We start from the raw sequence: 18,832 nt of genomic DNA, 5'->3' as shown, positions 1-18,832 counted from the left end.
CATTGGCAATCAAATCCTTGCAGTTAAAGGGGCTAGGTCACGCAATTTGAGGGCATTTTAACACGTTGAACACTCGTCATAGAATTGAATGAATCCTCAAAACCGCTTTATGCTATAGGAAAACACACAACAAAAACAAGGAAGCTTAAAAGCAGTTTGTATAGGCAAACGTAGACAAGATTAAAAGAGATTCCATTTTGGTAAAGCCGGACTGTTTTTCAAGTTTATCTCAATTTGCGGCATGAAAGTATGATCTATAATGTTCAGAAATTGTCTTTATATGTTATGTGGCCGTGATTTCATCTATGAATAAATTTTGTATCGCCATTTGCGCGTTTAGAACTCATAGTCAACGAAAATGCACACGAGCACCCAAAACTCTGTGGCCTTGGCCCTTTAAGCAATCAGGCATTGCTGTTATTTGTAGAAAACGTCAAAGTGAAATTTAAAAGGTATCGGATAAGCTATTTATTAAGCTCATTGGTTTTTTTCATGAACTTTCTTCATTCGCACATTGCGTCGCTGTGATTCTAAAACCTATATTCACTAATTTAAATTAATTTATTTTTGTAATCCAATGCAAAATTTTGACACGCTACAGGACTACGATTTTATTCTGACATTTTTCAACATAAGTAACAATAGTTCACAACTGAACCTTTTTCCAAGCAACATGTTCACTGAGAGGTTTCCGCAAATTTTTGCTCGTGACATTGTAATTTTTGTACAAAGCTTTATGTATATTAGTTTCAATTCACTTGTAATTGTCAGGGAAGAAAATTACAGTTATTTGTGTTATTTGTCATTTACTTTCGCTGTTAAAGTAGAAGAGCTGACGTTGAATTATTTCCCTGAGATATTTCAGATCATAGAACCGTTTTTAATTAGCTTACAACTGAAGTTAACGTTGAAGAGTAGTATTAAAACAACCCGCGTTTTAAAACCGTTAGCGCTGTTTTCAATGGATCTTGTTCACTCTCTTGTTTTATTGCCCCAATACAGATCATGTGACATTATGCTGAGAATAATCTCTTTTAGAATTCAGTGGTCATATTCACGCTGTCATGCTTTCTTTACTTCAAAATCGACAGAGGATCGATTCTGCTGAGAATGTCACGTGGTTTGTAATAGGCAATTACTGGGTCATTACTACATAGCGCGAATAAGGTCTATTAAGTACCTCGAAACCAAAACCACTGTAACCACTCTTGCCGATCAAAATTGACTTAAACGGCGCAACGAACCAATCACAACTAGAAGCAAATACGCTTGACCGGTGCCAAGCGCGGGGACTTGAAACGTGTGCGAGCAAGACACGATTTTCGCTAACCAATCACGGAACAAAGTCAAACAAAACCGAGGCAAATGCAAAATTACCTCAACACTCGATATTCAGGAAATGAAAACTGCTCTATCGACCTTTCGTTTTTAAAGTAATTATTTTTACACCAAAAGTAGTTTTCTATATACATCTTTTAGTTAATAGGGCTTTTTTTTAAAGTTTTCTCAGTAAATCGTGTCGTCAGCTTAGTCTAAATAAAGAGGCTGTTTAAGATAATAACTGGAATATGCGCTGATTAGCTATTTCCCTAGTCGGATCACCTCTAGCTCATATTAAAGTTCCTTTAGTGGTTTTGATGAGAAAGCCTGAGAGGGGTACCATTTCCTATGAAAAGTATATGAAAGAGTTACCTTTCCGGTCAAAATGGTAAATAAAGGGTGACCGTCAGGATGTGGACCTTGGGGCGAGGCCTCACCGTATAAAACTTTCTTGAATTCCAGCCCCATCCCGCCCCCACCTCTCCCAACCCCGGGTTTATAAACTTTATCTAACAAAGCAGGCTACAATAAAATGGCTAATTTCTTATAACATATTTCAGTTGTTCTAGCCATTTTGTTTATTTTTCGCCATCTCCGCCGTTAGGATTCGTCTGCCGTTTATATTTTACAATAAAATGGCACTCTTCTCTTTTATGTTCAAAATGACGGCTCAGAGAATTAACTCTACAGTGTATGTTGAAGTGCTTAGTGAACCAATCAGTTTCCCATTGAGCGTTAGTAAGGAAGGAAATGGCAGACCGCACAAGAAAAAAAACGTGCCCACGGCCGCCATATTTGATCACTGCTGCTCTACCGACTGAGCTACGAGGCCAGACGCGAGCGAGTGCGAGCAACACAATATTCATTGTTCTTTCTTATTGTCTATTTTCTTTGACCACGCATAAGCAATTACTTTCCCTATCTTGAGGTTTCAGGTTGGTGCCTACTAATGAAGAAGTATTTTTGCGCGGTTGATGACTATGCGGGTAAAGCAGATCTTAGTAAGGGCTATTGGAGTCCGAAAAGAAAATTGTAGGTAACCACGCATTTTTTAGAGATAATTAAGCAACAATTATAAAAAAAAAAACAGTGAAATACAAAGCAATGTATGGCGTTTTATTTCCAAATTAAAGATTTATTATCTCTGGAAAATGCATGATTACCCTCAATGTTCTTTTTGGATACCAAGAGCACTTGTTAAGGCGGGGTACACTTGAATTTGAGTGAAATTTGAAGAGGTTTTAAGAACGGATAGAAGAAAGAAAATGGAATTGGAACACTAACAGACAGTCGATAACCACGCAAGAGCGCCGCAGGTTGCTAGTGGACTAACTTGGTATCCGTCTATTAATTATTAACCGCAAATTCTAATTTTAAAACTTCACTAAATCTTCAATATTTCTTATTTCTCTTAATTTTACTACTCTTTTGAGAAAAACTATCTCCTCCCAAATATACCTAAAAATCACCCAAAAATTTACAAAACACCCCAAAACATTGATTTGTGTAATGAGCATAGGGTTTTTGTATTGCTTGAAACGCGAACGAGATATTTCCGTTGAACCGATTAAAAGCGGCGTGAAAACGGCTTTCAGGTGTACCCCCGCCTTAAGTTATGCTTTCACTGCATAGTTTTAAACCGCGCAAAAATATCCTTGTATTAGTAGGTAGCACACATAGGAAACTCGAGTATCTCGAGATGCGCAGAACGTATGCGCAGGAACAAAAGTAGGCACCGTTATTAACGGATCATGAACCAAACTTTGTTTGAACTAAATCCGAACCCAACTCCTCGTAAATGACTCGTCCCTAGTCGCCTTTCTTGTCTTTGGGGAGAAGCGCTTACGAGGGTAAACGACCCTCGCGAAAAAAGGCAGCAGAGATGACTGGGGATGAATCGGTCGGGTGCAGTGTGTGATCTGCCATTATCAAAAATTATCGAACATCTTAAAAACTCAACTAGACAGCCAAAAATATACGATAATTTAAAGAGACTGCAACATCTAATGGCAAATGTGAGTGGGGAATGCTGAAACTTGAAATATCCCTCTTGAAAAACCTCAAATTTACAGAGGCTTATGTGGCCATATGGCAAGAAACGCCTATAGAGGTTGCAATTTTTAATTATCATTTGAAGTCGTTTTCTAACTTTTCTTTCAACTGACTAAGCTTATACGCGGTTTCGTCATTAAGCTATGTGGTCTTGGGTCATTGGTTGATTAAGAGGAGCTGCCTACCCAGCTCACTTCGGAGTGGCAAAAAAAGAATAAGAACTAATTATGAAAGAAAATAAATGTAATCACTCTAAACAAGTGCCTTGTTAGATTTTTTATGCTAAGGCAGTGACAAAAATACGATATTTTCTGAGGTGAGTTGTAAGCCGGAGCTCACAGGCCTCGAGATGGGAAGCAGCTGTCCACCGAGAAGTATCAAGTCTCGTTCAGAGATGTTGACAGTGAATACACAGATTTTGGTGACTGCCAAATTTCCAATCTTCTTTAAGGTTTCAGGAGTTTCTGTTAAGATCACTGGATTTCTTCACTGCAGATCACTGTAGGTTCGTCTGTAGTGTAGTGGTTATCACGTCTGCCTTGAATGCAGGAGACTGGGCTTTAAGTACTCGCCAGTGAACCATGCATATTTTCACATATTACGGTCTGGACTCGTCTTAGCGTATGGCTGCAATACTGTCGTCGAGTATTTAGCTGTCCGAAATCGGTGACGTTCATCTGTGTTTATTTAGCATGATAGGCTAGTTACCATTTGACTTCCCAAATCTCAACAGGGAATTGTTCTACTGAGTCCGGTCGTAGTTTGTAGAAGTGTTTTTTGAGACATTAGTCCATGTTGCAAATTTTGCAAATAATTTTGATTCGACGTCAACACCTCCCCACTCAATGGTTTCGTCGAAGATGGTATTCTATTCCTACTGATGTTACCTGACACATTCGCTATTGTAATTGAATCTATATCTAGCCCGATCCCTCGCAGACGCTCTTTTGGCTCGTCACGCAATCTTTCCTGGTTGTGGAGGTAAGATTGCGTGACGAGCCAAAAGAGCGTCTGCGAGGGAGGCTAAATTGAATCAGGGTGGTAAAGACTAATGTCGCTCGAGCTCTCTAGCTCTTAGGTATATAAAGTGGCAAAAAATGATTGATTGACTGATTGAATGACTGACTGATTGATTGATTGACTACTTCTCTCTATGGACCCTGCGCTTATCCACCAAGTAACGGAACGCAAGATACACTGAATGAAATGAGGGTTGGTATAACGAATCTGTATACATCACGTGTACGGTGACAAGTACTGACGGATGGGGCATCGATGTACAAGGACTGTAGAATGACCAGTATTGGTTTGATTCCTTAGCTTGTACTTATGTATACGGAATCCTGGTGCAAGTGTATAAAACTCAGGATAAAATTTGCTTATTTTCTTGGCATACCCTAACGTTTACTGATCATTATATGGATCTCATACTCATGCCATGTCCTTATCTTTTCCGTATACGATCCAGTTGTGTACTGACTGTGTGCGCTTTCTTGTCTCCAAACGTGACTCACTAGAGATACTAATGACATTTGCGACCACTTGTAAGTGGAGGAATTGTAGACTAGCCTGACGGAGTGGCCAAATTTTGTGCTCTTACTCTAATGTCGATTTTAACTGTAATACGTTTCTAGCTGTTCCCAAAACTAAGAAATCGCCGGAGTTTTGCAACTGCCCTTTATCATTATCACTCTCCTCTAAATCCAACGTCGCACTTTTTTCACCACAGTACTAAAGACTAAAGAGCAAGATAAAAGTAACATTACAGTTTTTCTGAATTCTGCAGGGAGGCGTTTGGTTTGTGACTTTCATTGTGTGTCTTTGAGCTGTATACGGAATCGAACGTTGTACAAAATTCACTGAGAACATGACTCTGCTTAACAAACTTGACGCTTTGTCGTGTTCTGAATCCAAGAAGTACAAATAGGCAAATAAAAGCAGAGGTACTTTTTCTACTAAGCCAAAATTTTCGGATCAAAGGAAATTTTTCCAGAAAAAACGGACGACCTCTGGAGGTTTCTTCCATCTTAACCGCGCGGTTGCCAAGGAAACAGGCCTTATCAAGGTTTTCGACGCCATTTTGACGAGCAGGCAAACACGTCTTGAAATAACAGTGTTTTTATGGAAATCCGATGTCAAATAATTTTCATAAAACATCGCTTCTGAAAAATTCATGAATTAGAAACTTTAGGCACTATGCAAAGGATTTTACAGAAAATAACTGAGGAATGTAGCTGTGCTAGAGAGCATCTATATATAATTGCGTTGTGACATTTCCATACATTTGTCTGTATCAGGCGTGAACTGCAGCTAAAAATAGTGCGCGGGAAAAAATACAGGGAAATGTATGAAAAATTCAAAACACGACTGGACGCTTTCTGGCACAGCTACATCCCTCCATTTTTTTTCTTAAAATCCTTTTCCAAGTTAATGATCAAACGGTCGACCGAGCGCTTGTCGGCGAAAACGAGCGAACGAGAAACCGAGTTAACGAACCCGCGAAAGTAGATGAACAGCTGAACAACAGAGTGGACGGCTCATTTTTTTTGCAGTCATAAGCGTTTATAAGGATTGATTTTCTGATATTCTAATATTCCAGTGGAACAATTGTTTACAAGTCGTACGAGTTGAAAACGCACTTTCACGACCCGCCGAACAAGTGGTGAGTATTGAACAACCCTCATCGAATGTTGACACAACTGACAGCAAAGGCAGATACATCATAGCTTACAGGCGTACTATAAGACTAGTAATCCTTACAATGAGAATGATGTATTATTCTAGAAAGTGCCACAGGCATAAATCGGAAAAAAGTTCAAGTTTCAAGTTTCAAGTTTTATTAAGTGTTTTCAAACGTTACTTACAAATGAACACCGCCTGCAAATAGCGAGCTAATCTAGGCAGGCCGTGTTAAGGACATACATAAACGAATTACTATTTGAAGGCGTTAAAAAAGTCAGTTTTGAATACATTATTTGTCAAAAGAGTAAAAAGTAATGTAAAGTGAAGAAAAAAAAATTATGATGTATGATTGAATTATAATTAAGATGACTTTTCTTATTTCAGAAATAAGAGCGCTAATGTCAGCATAACTGTCCAGAGTTTCTAAAGTTTAAATAGTAATGCTTGAATTTTCTTTTTGAATATGTGCTTTGGCAGTCTTCGGTAGCTTTCGGGAATGCTATTCCAAATTTTAGCTCCAACGATGGAAAAAGAGTTTTTATGATGATTGAGCCTAGAATAATTAATATAGTAGTTACCAGAAGGTGCTGAGCGAGTATTGTACTGATGTATGTCTTGTGTAGAAGTAAAAAGATTGCAGATATTTTGAGGTGCAGAATTTAATAGTAGTTATATCAAGCATTAAGGTTGATAAAAGTACTTGGCAAAAAATCCGAGTGCTCCTATCAGGAGTCGAACCTAAGACCTTCCGATTACTAGTTCGGATGCTCTACCACTGAGCTACAAGAGACTCGTGGAAGCTAAGGCCATTACAGTCAACCCAGGTCACGCGTGAACGATATTTTTGAAATTTGAACGGAGTTTTGAAATTTACATGTCAGTTTTCAAAATCGCCAACGAGATTTCAGAGTTCCCGTATAAATTTCCCCAGCTTTTGACAGTATAAAGCTATGAATTTTTCTTTACATTGCAAAAGTGAATATTTCTAGAATAACAATTGTTTCCCAAGTATTTTGAATCTTTTTTTCAGTTAATGCGTCTTTTTCGGAACGACTTCCAGACAGATGTCCAACATTTCATTCACACGTCAGACATTACAAAGAGAAATTCGAATGTTCATTTCATTCTTGGAATTACTGTTCACGCGTGACCTGGACTGACTGTAAACCAGGTTATGGGACAAATATCCTGCATACTGCTAGGATTTAAATGGCTGAAAAAAAAATATACCATCACATTTCTTTCATAATCCTTACAATATCACTTAACAACAAGTATGATCAACTATGGTGTTTACTGTAACAAAACAATAATCTAAACCCATAAGTTTTTATATTATTGATAGTTGATTTTTAAACTTAATCACGAGTATAAGACGAATTACAACATATTTACAAATATACTGAACAGAAATGATCAAAGTGCTTGTCACAATAACAGTCGCAAATATTACAGCTGATGGGAGTTAAGAGCTTGCCTAAATGTATTACAAGTTTCAATTTTTAGAAACCTTAATATAAACGGGAAAATATCTACAAAGATTGAAAAACCAAGGTTGAAAAAAAAAAATTCGTTTATCTATCTGTCCGGAATTTTGGCAGCGTGTAATTGGTGCAGATGTAAACAATTCCATTGTAGGACGATAAATACTTGAAGACAACAACTAATAAAGAGTTTAACAATCAGAATTTTGTCGCACATGCAACATAACGAGAATGATAAAACGATGAAATGAATATGAAATACTCATAACCCATGAATAGATTTAAACTTATAAAAGATAAAACGACATGAACATTTTGCATCGTCAAGCCAGTATCATTAATTCCTTTCGCGTCGCTTTTACCTTCTCCACACTAGTGACATATAACTTTAGATCCTGCCGCTATGCATTGTAGTTATTGTTTATCGTAAATAATAAAAATTGCACAAGTAGCCATTGGTAGGCACCGCTAATAATGTTACACTTATTGGTTTTGCTTACTTCAATATATTATATAACAATCACACGAAAAAGGATTTTACCAGATATTCTCTCCCAAAGAGTGAGAAGATCTGGGTACTAGAATAGTTTAACACTGAATTTTGTATAGCTTTCTAAATAAACTTCAACTTCACAAAAAATGGGGTAAAAGAAAAACTACAAGTAACTAAAGTGATTGGTTTTACATAGGTCCTCACACTCTTACAATCTTCCTTACGACTTCTTTTTTAACAGCAATAATAATAATAATAACTATTATATTAGATTAGATTTAGATACACAATTAAGGATAAAAATTAGCCAAGAAAACACATTGAGTCAAAGATAGTTTAGACGGTGTTTAACAAAACCACGTTCTAAGCTGTTTTCAATTTTGCCACCAATCATATCTAAACATTGTCTGCTGCTGACGGTAACAAGAAGGCTTGCATCCCAGACTAGAAAACTATTTATCTACTTAAGATAAACCACTTATAAACAGATTTGGAGGCCCACTGATCGTATTAAGCCACGGCCTAAGTTAGACTTTGTTTAAGTAACTGGCCCATTGTTTCGATGTCAGCATTTTGTCACATGAGAATGATATCATGGCGACATGGAAACGATGTGTTTTCTTCGCTAATTCCGTAATTACTAAATTGTAAATTTAAATGCCATTAAATTGTAACAAACAAAACTAACTGTTGCAAACTGTAACAATAATTATTTTAATACTAATGGTACATCATCATCATTATCCACGTTTTAGTAGATAGGAGTTAGGCTGTGTGCTCTTTCCTTCTAGACTGTTTTATCATTATTGAAACGTCTTGTAAATCAAGAGCTTTGAGTCTACGTGTCAATCTTTTTTAACGGAAGTAGATTCAGCATTACAGACACCAGCTGAATGATAACGCTTTATGACCTGACCAATACATTTTGTTTAAAATGACGAACATCTCACGGCAACATGACAAACGCGGTAGTTCGACAATTATCCAGTATTTGTGGGTAAATTATATAGAATAAATAAATAAATTATGACCCGGAATAAAATCAGTAAATCCACCAAATGATTTTCATCAGACTTCGCTCCTCTAGCGCGCTTCGGTTCCGATTTGCTGACTTACCTGGAATTTTCCCTCACTCTACCTGCAGTTTCACTTCGCTACCTTCCGACTAATTTAACAGCCTTTTTTCAAAACAAGTTGAAACGGGGTATCCGGAAAATGGATGAAACAAAAGAGGAAGAAAGTATGCACTCAGGTAACTTACCGCTTTAGCCTTCAGCACTTCTTAATTGGAGATTCCGCCATCTGTACATACGGTCTGAAGCAATTCTCGTTGCCTCTCTCTGTCCCGTAAGTTGTTGCTTCCTTTATAAACAGCGTTGTTTTATTTTATGCCAACAAGTGATTTAAGTTTTTTTCTTCCGTCTTTATTACCCCAAGTCATATATTTCACCATGAAATATTTCTCTCTCCGATTTCGGGTTCCGGGTTCCGGGTTCCGGGTTCCGGGTTCCGGCTTCCTGGTTTTGAATTCCGGATTCCGGATTCCGGATTCCTGTTAGTGCTGCCCATAATGATAGAAACGAAAAGTACATTATGCAAGGAAACATTCGAAGGTGATCGAGGGATAATAATTTATCATTCTGTATTTTGCTCGCTTTTATATTCCTTATTTTCACCTGCTTCGTTTTCGGGGTTTGGCTGTTAAGTTGAGAAGAATATACGCCATCAGAAGGTTTCGTTTAGTGGAGCTACAGGTAAGGAAAAACGTTTCATTGAAGCTTCTCGATCCAAGATCGCTATTGATCAGAATCCCAAAAGTCACGTCACCGTTTTGCGACAAAAATGAGTCAAAAATACAGTCAGTTTGGGCGATTCGATTTATCAAACCTGGAACAGGGGAAGTCTTAATTGCTTTGCTGGATGATTTTGTACGTGGTTTTAATTTGTCAGAATATGATTACCGGCACAAATAACTCGTCTACCGGTATCCACAACAATTAGCTTACGTATGATCCATTTCATTTGGGGATTTATAGATCACGATCCCGGGAAAATACGCCTTTCAGTTTTAAATTATTTCCTTTATCGAACCAGGGGCAGCCATAAAATCGCTTTCTCGAACGACGTAGTGAAAATATGCTTAGCAAGCACAATTTACAAATTTATATATGGCATACAAAAACAGAAGCCATTAGAGATAAAATGCAAAAGAGTCTATAAAGACCCCATATTAAAGCAGATCGCCAATCACGATCACGATCCCGCAAAAATACGCCTTTCAGTTTTGAATTATTTCCTTTTATATCGAACCAGAGCCGAGGCAGCCATAAAATCACTTTCGTAGTGAAAATATGCTTAACAAGCACAATTTAAAAATTAATATGGCATACAAAAACAGAAGCGGGACGAAATGCAAAAGAGGCTAAGACCCCATATTAAAGGAGATCACCGATGGTACTAATTAAGATGAAAATAATGATGCAAATTAAAATGCGGTAGTAATATTAATACTTAAAATGGAAAAAAGGCGATTGTTAGCAGATGTTACTTTTTTATACAAAGCTCTTCACGGAATAATTGATATTGATATTGGACCTTATGAAGATTTTCTATCAGGAAACTGATCACTATTCGTTTAGACACAATGATAAGTTGACTCTAAAGATGAGATATCCAAGAACCAATGTTCTTAAATATACTTATCTTCATAGAATTGTGGGAACAATTTTGGAACTCCCTTCCCCTTTCCATTCGTGAGGCAACAAGTGTGAGTTCTTTTAAAGCCTTATAAGTTAAAAAGTTTTTTATGGATTAGTTCATTCTTTTAGTGTTTTTATTGTTGTAATATTTATTATTAAAAACTCAATCATTGTATAATGCAATTTGAGGGATTTGATTGGCTTAGCGGCCGTGGTATATGACCCATTATACCATATGGCCGAGAAATGGCGACCATTAGCCTCATTGGTTATCTATCATCTCATATCCAACCCGTGCTCGTGGAATTTTGGATGACAAATTTAGTTTCTTTAGGCGGTCAGCAAGGGCAGCATAGCAGTTCTCATGCAGTCTCTAAGATAAATTGGCTGCCCTTTTATCACTTGTACACAAAGGACAACTTAATTCTAGCTCTTGTTTTACACAAGTGTTTATTGGCAATAATAATTACATTTAAAGACCCTCTGTCTCTTAGCGAACGTGATGTTCCACGCATTGAAATGCGAACACCAATCACAACAGATAAAATAATACAAATACCTAGAAGTGATGGCGAAAAATCCTAACATTTCGCATTAACAGAGGTGAACCAATGGGTGGAAACTTAGTTAACGCGAAGCGTTGTTCACTAAAATAAACACAGACAAACGTGTCTGATTTCAGGTCGCCAAATAGACAATGCAATGACAGTCTTCCAACCATACCCAGTCTAGGACGGGTCCAGGACAGACTTGCTTGAAATTATATATACCCTGTTCAGGGCAGACGGGCCAAAAACCATACCCTATACAGCAGCACGTCCCTGTAAAGCCCAATATGGGGCTTCTGGCCATGTGACGAGATGCAATTAAATAGCATCATGCAACCGGAATAGGGTGTTGAGCGAACCCACAGCATGGAACACTCGGGAACATTCTGGAGCATGAAATAGAGTGAATTAAATTCATGACAAAATAAAAAAAAACACGAAAACTGAAAGTGAGACAAACTGAATTATATCAAAAAAAGATAAATAAATGGGCTGAACTACCTTGTTGTTACTAATTTTTAAGAGTATAAATTTTTCTCTTTTTTTAAAAAAATCGCCAAATTTAATACGCATGCAGAAAAGATTTCGGGATTTAAACTCCCAAGATTTTTTTCATATATATAATAAAAAAAATACAAATTTATGCAATCTAATTTATATTGGTGGAGGGCATCTCAATTGATCTCAAATGTAGTACAGAAATGTGAAATAATTTGAGTGCACAAATTAAGTTGAAATTAGTGCAACAAAGGTGAATAACAGTTACTAATTCCCCATTTAACCTTGCGTGCACAATTCCTCTTTGCCTATCACTATCGTCGCAAACCATTCACATAAAGAATTTATAACAGGAAACTAAGTTATAGAAAAATGCGGCATATAACATTAATTATACATAACTTGACTGACATCAGCATTTTTGTTCATCGATTCGTCATCAATTAGCCATCCCGTACGAAAATTTACCGCCTGACACGGCGAGAATCCGGCCTGATTCTGACCATAAAGTTATTTTTGCGGCGTAAATTGAACGAGACAAAGCGAGACACCAGATTTGTCTCGCTACAGCAGTAGAACAAGACATTTGTCTTGCTATGTTCAGAGCGATAATATAGCCAGAAATTAGCGTGATCGAGTGAGACGGGTTTTACACCGTTTACGCGGTGAACGTGACATTTGCTGGGCTGTGTTATGGCCGAGAATGGAACGATACATCAACGTGATAGTTAAAAAAATATTTACCTCCTCTGGGTTTGTAGACCATGAATTTTGCAGTGCACGAATATGGGCGATAATATGGCTGGCTCTGAGCGTGTTCCAAACATGACGAAAAACCAACGTTCGTGAAGATGATCGATTGGCATGTTTCGAGGATCTTTTACGAGTATTGATACGGCTATAAATTGTTTTTGGCGAAATACTTGACTCCGAGTGCAATTATTAGCTACACGAAATAAAATACAACAAGATGCCTGTTACACTGGCATAACGCGTGATGCTGGGGCTGATTCATTTATTCCAACTGTATGCTTCGCCGATTTATAAAACTATCCTTGCTAATGGAATAGTTTGAGTCACGACGATCGCGTTACGTTGCTTCCCTTGTGTTACGCGACTCAGACTATCAGCGGAAATTCGTGAAATTCCATTACGATAACGTAAGCTTCTCAATGACCTCTTTTCAGTCTCGCGTGTTTGATCTAAGACTGTCAAACAAAGCACGATTCCTTCGCTAAGAACTCACCAATTTCCACCGTTTTACGTGTCGGGTGCTTCTTAGAAGTTATTCTTTCGATTTACGGCTTCAAAATGGTGAAATTTCCGTTTGAAAACGGCACACTTGAGTCCAAAACATGTTAAGACAATATGGCGCCACAATTTAATCTGTCTTTAATAAATAGATCAAATGATGCATTGACGTCACACAGGTAGGGGTGAGTGGGTCCCCTCCCTCGCGATATAAGCGACAAGAATGGATTTTGATTGGCGGGCTGTTGTTGAAGACAATCAGAAGAATACATCCCGAGTAGGAGAGGGGAGAGTTTAATGAATAAACAAGATGCCTGCTATACTGGCATTACGCGAGATGCTGCAGCTGATTCATTTATTCCAACTGTATGCTTCGCCGATTGATAACACTATCCTTGCTAGTGGAATAGTTTGAGTCACGACGATCGCGTTACGTTGTTTCCCTTGTGTTATGCGACTCAGACTTTCACCGGAAATATGTAAAATTCCATTACGATAACGTAAGCTTCTCAATGACCTCTTTTCAATCTCGCGTCGTGGTTCAAGACTGTCAAACAAAGCACGATTCCTTTGCCAGGAACTCACCAATTTCCACCGTTTTAAATTTCGGGTGCTTCTTAGAAGTTATTCTTTCGATTCACTGCTTCAAAATGGTGAAATTTCCGTTTGAAAACGGCACACTTGAGTCCAGAACATGTTAACAATATGGCGCCAAATTTAATACGTCTTTAATAAATAGATCAAATGATGCGTTGACGTCACACAGGTAGGGGTGAGTGGGTCCCCTCCCTCGCGATGTAAGCGACAAGAATGGATTTTGATTGGCCTGCTTTTGTTGAAGACAATCAGAACAATACACCCCGAGTAGGAGAGGGGAGAGTTTAATGAATAAATTAATGTACCGATTTGTGGATACGAGGAAGAAAAAAAAACAAGATGCCTGCTATACTGGCATTACGCGTGATGCCCGGACTGATTCATTTATTCCAACTGTATGCTTCGCCGATTGATCAAACTATCCTTGCTAATGGAATAGTTTGAGTCACGACGATCGCGTTACGTTGTTTCCCTTGTGTTACGTTACTCAGGGTTTCCAGGGAAATTGCGGGAATAGGTAAGCTTCTCAATGACCTCTTCTCTGTCTGCAATCGTGGACTAAGACTGTCAAAGAAAGCACGATTCCTTTGCCAGGAACTCTCCAATTTCCACCGTTTTAGATGTCGAGTGCTTCTTAGAAGTTATTCTTTCGATTTACCGCTTCAAAATGGTGAAATTTCCGTTTGAAAACGGCACACTTGAGTCCAGAACATGTTTAAACAATATGGCGCGACTATTTAATCTGTCATTAATAAATATATCAAATGATGCATTGACGTCACACAGGTAGGGGTGAGTGGGTCCCCTCCCTCACGATATAAGCGACAAGAATGGATTTTGATTGGCCTGCCTTTGTTGAAGACAATCAGAACAATACATCCCGAGTAGGAGAGGGGAGAGTTTAATGAATAAATTAATGTACCCTACGAAGAAAAAACAAGATGCCTGCTATACTGGCATTACGCGAGATGCTGGGGCTGATTCATTTATTCCAACTGTATGCTTCGCCGATTGATAAAACTATCCTTGCTAATGGAATAGTTTGAGTCACGACGATCGCGTTACGTTGTTTCCCTTGTGTAACGCTACTCAGGGTTTCAAGGGAAATTGCGGGAATTCCATTGCGATAACGTAAGCTTCTCAATGACCTCTTTTCAGTCTCGCGTCGTGGTCTAAGACTGTCAAACAAAGCACGATTCCTTCGCCAGGAACTCACCAATTTCCACCGTTTTAAATGTCGGGTGCTTCTTAGAAGTTATTCTTTCGATTTGCCGCTTCAAAATGGTGAAATTTCCGTTTGAAAATGGCACACTTGAGTCCACAACATGTTAACAATATGGAGCCAAATTTAATCTGTTTTTAATAAATAGATCAAATGATGCGTTGACGTCACACAGGTAGGGGTGAGTGGGTCCCCTCCCTCGCGATGTAAGCGACAAGAATGGATTTTGATTGGCCTGCTTCTGTTGAAGACAATCAGAACAATACACCCCGAGTAGGAGAGGGGAGAGTTTAATGAATAAATTAATGTACCGATTTGTAGCTACGAGGAAGAAAAAGAAAAGAAATCGACCCGTTTTTAGACACGGTATGCCCCCTCAGGGCATCCCGCGTAAAAAAAGAAATCGACCCGTTTTAAGACACGGTATGCCCCCTCAGGGCATCCCGCGTAATTAATGTGGCGATTTGTAGCTACGACGAAGAAAAAAAAGAAATCGACCCGTTTTTAGACACGGTATGCCCCCTCAGGGCATCCCGCGTAATAAAAAATTGGGGTAGAATCACGCACTGCTGAAATAACAAACAATTCAAGCAAAGAGATAGATGATACCTATCGCATGATCAAGAACTCGACTTTCCTGATTGGCTGTTGTTTTGAAATCTTATCCCGTTACGTTAGCGCCAGGCAGTTCAAGTAGGAAAGCTCAGCATTCAGACGTTTGACCGTTTAGCCCCATTTTCTTCAAAATAATCTTTTTGATTGTGTTAGTTTCCGAAGATATGGATGGAATTTTGTATGCTTACATATACTTTCACAGCGATAAAAAGGTCAGTGTACCAAATTCTCGTTGTACCCTGGCCGGTGGATGAATTCTGATGAATTCAAAGAGCTTGGTAAAACTGGCGCATTCAAGAGAAGCAAACGGCTTTCCTCGGGATTCATTTATTCTCCATGTGCGTCCCAAACGTAAGTATAATGATAAAATAATTGATATACTTTACCTGAATTCCCACTGGATGGAAAACGATCGATTCACGGCTATAAAAATGTACATGCACGTGGGGTTGTTCCGATGATGATGCTGTTTTCAGCCCGGGCATTTAACGGTTAAACTTATTTTAGCCATGAATCATTAGTGCGTGCTCAAATGAAGCTCAAACGGTCCTCAGTGAAGCTCAAACGGTGTTGATAAAAAGCTGACTAACACTATAGCAGCTCTAAATTATTTCTTCGTTTTCTACGTTGTTTTTCAGAATGCGTGATGTGTTTCTGCAAACCAAAAGGACCGCCCCGCAACCAAAACAAATCAATTAAATCTTTAGGAATCAAGTTAGCTGTTCAAAACGAAAGCTTCTGGTGCAGCAAGGGAAACAGCAGGAAACAAACGGCACACCTTGAGCGACTCTTCTTTTCTTTTGTAATATAAATATTTTGGAGGTAACAGAAAAAGGTTTACGTTTAATACCCAGCAAAATACCGTCCGCTACTTGTATACAAGGCGTTTCGCGGTTTAGGTATGTACTCCACAGATCGGAGTGAGCTAGAATGAGGTATTGTAAAATTATACTCGGTTTTTCTGTCATAATTTTAAAGTCACAATAGCACCAAGTAGGCTAAAAGAGTTTCGTTTTTGAATAGCCTTTCGAATAGCCGTGTATTCGTTTCAATTTCCAGTTGTATCGAAGAGTCGCAAACAGAAAACATTGCGTGCAGAGTACACCGCCTAGATCAAAAGATAAACAATTTAACTCACATATGTCAGTTCACTTCGTAGTAAACATCCCACTAATTCTGATGTTTCAGTTACCTCAGAAAGTACTATTAAATGCAGAAACGTTTAATTTTGTTAAAATATATTGTAGTCATAATTTGTAGTCATTGCGTAGATTTATAATAAACGAGTTTTTGACGCGAAGTACGACAGGTAGTTAATGTGTGCGTGCTATTTTTATTATCTGGTGTTGCATTACCTACATTATAATTTAGGCCATAATACAGCCCGACTCTAGCGAGACAAATTCAAGCCACAATTTCAGCAAAACATCAGCAATACAAATGTCTTGCTCCATTCCCGTTCATTTATCGTTCAAATTGTCACGCTCTTGCAAGCCTGATTAGTGTTTGGCTGTGTCTTGCTCATTTGTCTTGGTGGATTCTCGCTCACGTATCGTTCAAAATGTCACGCTCTTGCAAGCCTGATTAGTGTTTGGCTATGTCTCGCTCATTTCTAAGGCCGGAATCTCGCTCGTGTCTCGCTCAGAATTTTCGTACGGGATTGATCATTGCCAATAAACAAACAATGGCTAATCAGTCGGTTACTCATTGATTACCCATCAATTTCTCATTGTTGTCACTGATCATCAATTTGTTTACATCTGGAAATAATTTTGTACATATTGAGCACTCACTGGTCACTTTTTTAGCTTTGTGGGTTTCATGAACTGAGAAATCTAGACAGAAGCATCCTCGCTTTTAAGAAAGAGTGATTGTGAATGCAGGGAATAGATGTAAAGATTGAAGGCACATTTAAGCCTGGGGTCATGTGGATTCCGCTGATTTCAGGTCAACTCTGATTTTATTGATTCCCCCTGCTGGCCAATGATAATTTTTAAGACAATTTTTTAATTTACTATTTCTTTCTTTCAAACTCGGCACTTAATTTAAATTCTGAAAACATAAATGGCATGTACATGTGAATATTTGAATAACCATGCAACGTACATTAACATTTTGGAAATAATCCGTATCCCAGTTTTGTAAAAAAAATATTTATCCCTTAACTAAAATTTTGCAACAACCTATATATGATAAGCCCCCATTACCATCCTATATCAAATGAAAAACTTAGGTACTGTATGTCAGATATGTCAGGTGTTGTATTTCTATACCCCTGAGTCATGAAACGTAGGGGTGGTTACTGAGTTTAAGTTACTAAGGCTGTGACCTTTGAACGCCTGTCTTCATAAAAGTGTTATTACCTATAAATTACCAGCTGGCATTGGGAGCTTGGAATTTTGTCCAAGAGATGTTACTAACTGGAGATAAACGTGTGTCATTTTTTTATAACTTTTATGATTTTTTAATACCCTTTTTTTTTTATTTTATATTTTAATGTTTTTTTTTTTTTGGGGGGGGGCTTTTACGTAAAAAAAATGGATGTGATAATTATGCCTGATAATAAACCATAAATAATCCTAAAATGTAACACAAATAATCCATAATATTTAGTGGTCAATAAGCCATATTCTTTCTTCCTTCAACCCTAATAATCTGTAATCCTAAAACCCTAACAGGGCCTCACTATAATTTATGAAACTGGATGAAAACAATGAAGCATGTCTAAAGGGGATGGTCTTTCACTTATTGATCATTCTTTCATCTGCTGTTCACCTACTTCCATCACCTCACCTCTACTGGTATTAATGCAAAAACCCATGATGGTGGTGAGCTCCCAGTTGGCTTGATTTCTCATTTGGTAGTGCACCACTATCACACGGATCATGGGTTTGAGACCCGTTCAAGCCTGAATTTTTTTCAAGCTAGCTTAATCTTTTTACAACACAGGCAGCCCAAGCTCACAAAGTCTTATAACCTGTTAAAATTCTAAACAGTGGCCTGTACTGTAACCCAGTACTGCTTGCACTCAAAGGTCATAAATATTTAATGTCCCACTTATAGCAATTAACTATTACTCAGTACTCTCTACTGGTATGAGCTTGGGCTGCCTGTGTTTACGACTGCTTTTAAAAGTTGTTTACACAACTCTGATGGTCTCTCACTTATTCACTTTTTCATCTGTGGCTCAAACACATGTATTTCACATATTTCATCCCCATCAATACGCTTTTGATCAAATGCCCTTCTCTCTTATAATAGCTGTTTGAGTTCCAGTATCAATGTGCAGATTCTCCTGACTTTTTTCTTTAATTTTTGTATAGTTGTATTTAGGAGAATTTGTTTCAACATCACGAAATTTTAATCTTTGT

The 18,832-nt window shown here is 38.0% G+C and overlaps 1 protein-coding gene across 1 annotated transcript in view; it reads left to right on the top strand.

The window, feature by feature from the left end:
- LOC146471370 (uncharacterized) overlaps positions 1-18,832 on the top strand; it is a 39,935-nt gene that overhangs the window by 11,973 nt on the left and 9,130 nt on the right. The window lies entirely within an intron of this gene.

Source organism: Pavona decussata, unplaced genomic scaffold, assembly GCF_977016875.1.
Source record: "Pavona decussata unplaced genomic scaffold, jaPavDecu1.1 SCAFFOLD_105, whole genome shotgun sequence".
Taxonomy (NCBI): domain Eukaryota; kingdom Metazoa; phylum Cnidaria; class Anthozoa; order Scleractinia; family Agariciidae; genus Pavona; species Pavona decussata.
This window is presented reverse-complemented; position numbering and strand designations above follow the sequence as displayed.